Raw genomic sequence first — 8095 nt, forward strand, 5'->3', positions numbered from 1 at the left:
TCACTGATGCTCTTTGGGAAGATCAGAGCCAGGGTGGAATCGAGGGCCGAAACTGCTGCTGCTGCTGCTGCTGCTGCTGCTGACTTCCCTCGTTCCTCCCACCCCCTCCAGCAGCTACATCAACCTCGGGATTGAAAGATGTCTTCCCTACCCCTCTGTTGACAAACCCCCTTTAGTGAAAAAGGAGTTGAACCTCTTTGAATCCGTATGTTGCCTAGAAGGAGCTCCTTATAACCGGGCCACAATCCCTGCCATCTAGAACGGTCTGGGGCATCTCTACCCCACCCCCTCAGAGCCTGGTTACCACCCCCACCCTCAGCCTCAACGAAGCTCTGGCCTCAGTCCGTCAGGGATCACGGCCCCCCCCGGAATGCCCTCGGCCCCGCCCTGCCCGAGGCGCCACAGGAAGCCTGGAGCGGGAGGAGGAGGAGAAAGGGATGAGAGGAGGGGGGTGGAGAGGGGAATTATTCAGGATGGAAGGAAGGCCCGCAGCCAAGGCTGAGGCCAGTCCCAGGGATCTACTCTAGAGGATCCCGACTTTCCCTCCTCCCTTTAGCGCCCAGTCCATTCCTCGGAGTATCACGGGGGACCCAATCCCTCAGTAAAAGCTATCTAAAGGGAAGACCACGTTATCGGTATGAGCTCCAAATAGTGAAACCATTCTCACCCCTGTAAGTGGGGGGGAGGGAGGATGGAGAAGAAAGGGAGTGACCCACTTACAAATATTTATAGTCCCTCCCTTCCTTCTCTTCTTCACTCTTTTTTAGCTTAGTCTCCTCTTCTCTTCTTCTCCCCTCCTACTCTCCCCACCTCTGAAAAGTTGGAGCAGCTTCATACTCAGCCCCCTAGTGGTGGCTTCTTATCCTGCCAGAAGGGTGGCAGACCCGGCAAGGTCTGGACCCAGAAGAGTGTGGAGGGGTTCAAATGGGGTAACTTGGGAAAGTGGTGGAGAGTAGAGAATTCATGAGGGAGCAGAATATTGAGGGGCTCAGGAAACATTGAGCATGCTGGGGCATATACAGGTGCAGCGGGGTTTGAAAAGGGCTCACAAGACAGCCTTCTCCCCCTTGGATGTGGGTCAGAATTTTGTGTTTTCATTTATTCCAAAACCTCACCTCTTCCAGAACTGGAGGGGATTCCCCCATAAGAAAGAGTAGCTTCAGCTGTTCAGGTCTCAAGCAGTAGGAAGAAAGGCCAAAATAAGGTATAAGCATCAGGAAAGAGGAATCAGAACCCACCCAGCAAGTATCTGATCTAACTATGTCGGGGATGTGTTTGAGACCTTTGTGAGCTCAGAGAGATTCTCTGATAAGGCCATATTTTGGAGGCTATCTAATCCAACTTTTATATTACAGATAGGGAAACTGAGGACCAGAGGAGTTAAGTGACTTCCTCTAAGGCATATAGGTGGTAATTAGCGAAACCGGGTATAGAATATAATTCCAGTCTGCTTCCTTTCCCAATTTATACAACAGTAGGGAAACTACCACCAGAGAGTCAATTCGTTAGGGGCATTTCAAAAAGTTACTCACACTTAGTCTTGCCTTCTGAGAAAGGAGACGTGGAAGGGATTAATCGAGAGGGATCATTTAAGAGTGAGTCAGGAAGACTTAAAGGGGGGGGCACTAAGGGAATTAGAAGGCAGTCAGTGAATTAATTCAAAGGATTGGTGAGGAATCTGTTTAAAGGGAAAATGGCAGAGTCGTGATTGAGGTTAGGAGCCAGGAAAGAGGATCAGTGAGAAATGGATCCATAAGAAAAAACCCTAGGAGAGCTAGCAGGAGGGTTAGTGAGAGAACTTGTAATAAAAATGGGCAAGGGAGGACAATGGGGGGTACACTAGGGAGCATGTAGGAGAGGTCAGTGGGGACTTTTGGGGAGGAAAGTCAGTGAAGGGGTATTTGAATGAAAGATCCAGATGGGAACCTAATCACATTTGCCCATTCTCATTCTCATTTTTCACTTTTCCATCAGTCTGATCTCCCCACGATTGTTCCATCCAACAAGCTAAGCACTGCCATCACCACACTGAGCCTCTAGGGGGCTCTAATCCTCTCTATCTTGGCCCGGGGAGGTCCAAACATTTTTATCCTTGTTCAGCAGAGATAAGGTTGGGATTTTTCCAGAAGAGCTTTGCTAAGCAACTACTAAGGGCAAAAGAAAGGGAAGGAGGGAGGGCAGGGGATGGAGAGAGCAAAATTTTAAAACTCAGAAAGAAGTTTAAGGAAGATAGATTTCTCTTTCTAAGGGAACTCAGGTTCTAAGGGAACTCCAAGGGTCTTGGACTGCTGATGTAGCTCCAGTTTCTCCTTTTCACCATAGTTCTAGGGGATGCTATGGAAAACTGACCCCTCCCTTACATTTGGTGGGAATTGTCAGTGGTTTTTATTGTGCGTAAAGTATTATTCTGTTGTGAATCCAGATTCCAGAAAGGACCCACTCCCAAGGAAGTAGTGAGGGGTAATCTGAGGAATAAGTCATCAAAGAGAACCTGGGAAGTGGGTGGAGCAATTTACCTGGGCCATTAGTCCTTGGGTTCAGGACCTGTCCTATTACTTCTGCTCTGGAAATGAGCTGAGACATTGAGTCCCAGTGGCTTTCTGACAGGAAATAGACCTTCAATTGGAGGTGTGACATAGTGGCCAGTTAAAAAACAGAAAGAATTTAATCAGTAGATAGCCCCAGCAGGGAGAAAGGTGCTGCCCTCGAAGTACCAGTCAGTGGGGAGGAGCTAGGTCCTGAAGTCAGAAGCAGGGAGGCCTCAGGATCATCAGGTCTAGTACTTGGCTGATGAATATGCTTTAATGATAATTATTATTGCCAGTATTTATGTTTTTTGCTTTAAAGCTGGCAGAGTGCTTTATATATGTTAGCTCATTTGATCCTGACATGATAGTCCTGGGACATATGTACTATTATTACTTGGAGCTAATATACCTGGAGGCAGTTTTCACATGAGGAAAATAAGGTTGAAGAAAGCTAAGTTATCTGACCAAAGTAAAATGGCTAATAAGTGTCTGAGGTAGAAAATTAATGTGTCATGCTGATTCCATGTCCGGTAATCTGTCCATTATACCACTTAACTGTCTGGAGACAAGTTAAGACAGAGGAATGGTTTTGGGTGGAGGGTAGGATTTCTAGGGATAGGAGAGACTGTAAAAGAATGAAGTAGATGAGATTTTCAAGTCTTCCGAGGATGGCCTGCCTGAAGCCCCAGGAATATAAGAGCTAGCTACAAATGCCAGGAGGTCTATATCTGGAGGCAAGATTGGCAAGCAGATTCTAAATAGGCTGAGAAATCTAGGAATCTTGCTAAGCTAAATTTATCTCAAGCTAGACGGCCAGAAATTTAACGTAGCATCCAACCTAGTCAAAGTTGAGGCCTGTAGTCTCTTAGGAAAATTACAAAACAGTTCTCAGTCTAGATCCATCTTTTTGCTTTGGTAGACCGGTATCTGCATTGAATACTTCTATCATTATTTAATTTTTTCCCTTCTGTTATTTGCTTTAAGTGCCAGCAAGTTTCCTTGATGTTCCCAGTGATAAAATTTAGAAGCCTTAAAGGAGGACAGTGTAGTTATTTTACAGAAACCAGGGCAGACAAGCTGGGATATTGTGCTCCCTTCAACAGGAGTACTATGTGAAAAAGGACATAGGCCAAATATTAATGATATTTACTGACTCTGTAGAGCACTTTGCATTTTCAAAGTGCCTGATATAGGTATAGATATAGATATAGATAACTATATTATCAGTGGTAGTAGCAAAAAAAAGTGGGGGAACTTAGTGAGCTAAGGCCTGGGGCTTCAAGATGAATATGTTTGAGAGAGGGGAGAAGGGGATGCCCTTCCCCCATAGGGACAAAGACAAACTGAACTATGGGACAAAAGAAGGACCCTGCTTGAAGAAGGCAGGTTCCTTCCTCTCATCCCCAGCACTACATATCTTTTTTTTTTTTTACACTACAGTATCTTCTAATTTAATTCAACAAGCATTTATTGATTACCTACTGTGTCCAGCACTGTGTTAAGGATATAAAGACAAAACCAAAATAATATCAGCAGTCAAGAACATCATATCCCAATGGAAAATCTTCCCCAGAGATACTGCCATACTAAATTGACCCTGTGGTCATATTCCTTGCACTTTGGGAAGTAACACTGATTTCTTGATGATTCCAGGAACTAAACACTCATCTCTCTGACTGTCCCTCATGCCATAAACATTCTCTCCTTTGCTCTACCTACTGACCTCCTTAGCTTTCTTTAAATCCCAACTAAAATTTCTTCTTTATCAGAAGCCTTTCCCAGCCCCTCATAATTCCAGTGCCTTTCCTCTGCTAATTATTTCCTATTTATTCTATATATAACTTGCTTTGAATATGTTTGCATGGCATCTTCCATATTAGATCATAACCTCCTTGAAAGCAGGAATTATCTTTTGCTTCTTTTCTTTTTAAATCTCCAGTGCTTGGCACAGAGTAGGCACTTAATAAATGCTTATTTATTGATTACCTCTGATTTCACTGTTGGAAGGTCCTAATCACTGATTTCTCTTTAAGTCATTTTGCTTGAACTATATTCACTAACCTTCTCTTTAGGAAGCTCTCTTCAGCGTGTGGAAATTATCAGTTACTATTATTCTCTGTGCAATTTGTTTTTCTACTATAAACCTTTAGTGATTGGGGTCAGGAAGGTCATTAAAGAGGAGAAAGGTGAGGGTGGGAGGTAAAGGAGGAGTGGGACCCGAATTATCAGAGAGAAGATGTAGAAGCAGGCAATTGAGCCAGGAGAGATTTCTGGGCTACTATCCTGTCAATCATCTGTGTTCTGCAAATTAGCTGACAGCTGATGTTATCTGTCAAATAGGAAACAGGAATTTTTGAAAAAAGAGGAACAACTTCCTTCTGATAGTGGGAAGGTTTTCAGAGAAAGAAAGGAAGAAGTGGCAACTGGAAAGCCCAATCCTTCAAAAATAAACATGTGATTAAAAATAACAATATTTATATGTCATTTTTAAGTTTGCAAAACCCTTTACAAATATTATTTCATTTTTATCCATCAATGGATGGATAACTTTCATAAGACATCAAATGACTTACCTAGGATCACACACCTAGTAACTATCTAAGGTTATATTTAAACCTAGGCCTTTCTATCTTCAAGTTCAGTATTGTATTTACTGACCCACCTGGATGCTGAGATGGGATGCACTATTATCCAATGGCAAAGAGTAAGAGTAAACCCAGTTGTGAATCTAGAATAAAGGGCAGAAAGACAGCACTTACTTTATGAATAGAAAATGTTAAGATATTGCTAAGACAGGAACAGGACTAGAGTTGGGACTTCATAAGCTAAGCCAGCTAAACTTCAACCTGGAGTTGGACTCTTGGTCCCTTAGGACCACTAAGGACTTTGGTCTGCTTAGGACACTGGTATGAGTCTAGGCTTTCTTAATTTATTTTACTTTCTCATACTGATTGTGTCCTGCCTAGAATTTGCACTGCAAGCTTAGATCCCTCCTCTCTAGTTTGAGGCTACAAAAAGCATTTAAAAACTATGTCTCATCATCCTTGGAGTCTGTCTGCACCACATTAAGTGGCCCTTTGTTTCTCTTATCAAACATTAATTCCCACCTCCACCCTCTTCCCACCTCACTTTCTGGGACTTCTGTTTCTTGTTTGAGAAACTCTCCCTAGTTATCAGCTCCTTTGCAGAACAAATATGACTGACAGGTCTTTAGTCCAATGATTGATTAAACCCAGCTCAAGCTTTCAGTCCCTCCTATTTTGCAAAGTCCTCTTAAATGGACATCCTCCACTTCAGAATTTTTCTCATACCTATTATGATAATTTTACATTAAAATTATTTTATAAACACACAATGCTGAGTACAGATGATTTCTACCAACAACGTGAGCAGGGTTACTTGTGAACAGTCTCTAAAATTTTCCTTGGTATGAAGATGAGATTACTCATGGTTCAAGAATAAAATGGACAGTAGAAGAAGCAGTACTCAAACCCTGAGTGGCCATCTATGGGAATTCAAAGAAGTTGAATAAGGATTGAAGAGAGACAGTAATTGGCAGAAGACGCCAAATTCCCAGTGGACCACAAACAGAATTGGACTAATCCTAACAATTGTTTTTAAAAGTAGACAAATTAGAGACCATCAGAGAAAAGTGGGTGTTGTTATTGTTCAATAGTGTCTCTGTGATCCCATTTGGAGTTTTCTTTGCAAAGATACTGAGTGGTTTGCCATTCTTTTCTCCAGCACATTTTACAGATGAGAAAACTGAGGTATACAAGGTTAAGTGACTTATCCAAGGTCACACAGCTAGTGACTTGTCTGAGGCCAGATTTGAACTCAGGAAGATGAGTCTTCCTGATTCCAGGTCTGGAATTCTATCCATTGGACCACCTTGATACCCTGAGAATAGGAATAGAAAGGAAAAAAAAAAAACCAAGTACAAAATGCAATGGGGATGGTATGCCCCATTTTTTCTGGGAACTCCCAGTTTCTCTGGTACAAAGTAGATTCTCTTTCTTAATTTTCATCTTCCTTGGAGTCTCAGCAGAATGTGACACTGTTAGCTGCCCTATTCTTTTGGATGTACTGTTTTCTATTGTTGGTGGGGAGGAGGTATTGTGGCGATGTTTTATCCTGGTTCTTCTAACTGTCCAAGGATTCCTTAGTCCCCTTTGTTGATTCACTATCCATGTCAGGCCTACTAACAAGTTTTCTTTTGGGCCCCTCTTCTCTTTTTCTCACTCTTGGTGGAATCGTCAGCTACCCTGGCGAATTCAGTTATAACTTCTATGTAGCTGACTCATAGATCTATCTATTCAGCTTCAGTATCTCTTATAAGCTCCAGTACCTCTCATAGGATCCAGTATCTCTCATAAGATCCAGTTCCACCTCAAAACCAACCTATTATATATTTTCAGCTGGTTCTCAAGTACATCTTAAATCCAAAGTGACTAAACTAAAACTCATCTTTTTCCTTTCAAAACCACAGTGCTTTCAGATTTCTCTATAATTGTTGCACATACCACATCCTCACAGCTACCTGGGGCAACCCCTTAGGATGGCTTTGACTTCTCACATTCATGGTGCACCACCTTATTTCAGCTGAATTCTATTCTCCTCCACCTTCTTGGGGTTGCCTTCACAAAGATTCTGAAGTAGTTTGTCATTTTATTCTCCAGCTCATTTTACACATAAGGCAAACAGGGTTAAATCACCAAGCCAGGGTCATACTAATAATAAGCATCTGAGGCTAGATTTGGACTCAAGAAAACTACTTCTGACTTCAGACCCGGGGCTCTATCCAGCTTCCCATGCCCTAACACAAATCCAATCCATTTTGTTGTTTCTATATTTACAATATCTTTCACATTGCTTCTGCTTGACTCTAACAGTCGCCCCTCCAGTTCAGGCTTTCATTAACTCTCAATCTGGGTTATTGCAATAGCAAATTTGCTTTCTTTACCCCAAGTCTCTCCTCATGCCAATCCATCCTCTAAGCAGCTGACAAAGTGGTTTTCCTACATGTAGGTCTGATTATCTTATCCTTTCTGTCCAGTTCTATGGTCCCCTATTGCCTATAGTACCAAATATAAACTCCCTTGGACACAAATCTCTTCATAATCTTTCTTATCCCTTGCTACTTTTTTTTTTAGTTCACTTATAAATGACATTTCTCCTTGCATTCTTCCATTCAGCCCTACAGGCCTACATGGTTCCCCTGACCAGATACTCCACTTCCCATCTTCTTGTGGTCTTGCACTAATCATCCCCTCACTCTTTGACCAGAATGCTCTTCCTCTCCAACTGTGCCTCTTAGAATTGCCACTTTCTATAAGAAACCTTTCTGGCTGCTTCCCCTCCCTGTCACCAGGCCCTTGATCTCCTCTTGCCCTTCCCCAGTGCAGGGACTTGGGACAGGGAGGGATCCTGTGATTTTATTATGACTTGAGGAAGCTACCTCTAATGATGCAATTTTTCTGAACCTCATAGTGTTAAAGACTTTCCCAGAGTGCTAAGGGACTGTGTCGTACCTTGGGTCATGTAATTAGTGTGTGTCAGAGTCAAGA

The sequence above is a fragment of the Sminthopsis crassicaudata genome, chromosome 2 (assembly GCF_048593235.1).
Source record: "Sminthopsis crassicaudata isolate SCR6 chromosome 2, ASM4859323v1, whole genome shotgun sequence".
NCBI classification, from domain to species: domain Eukaryota; kingdom Metazoa; phylum Chordata; class Mammalia; order Dasyuromorphia; family Dasyuridae; genus Sminthopsis; species Sminthopsis crassicaudata.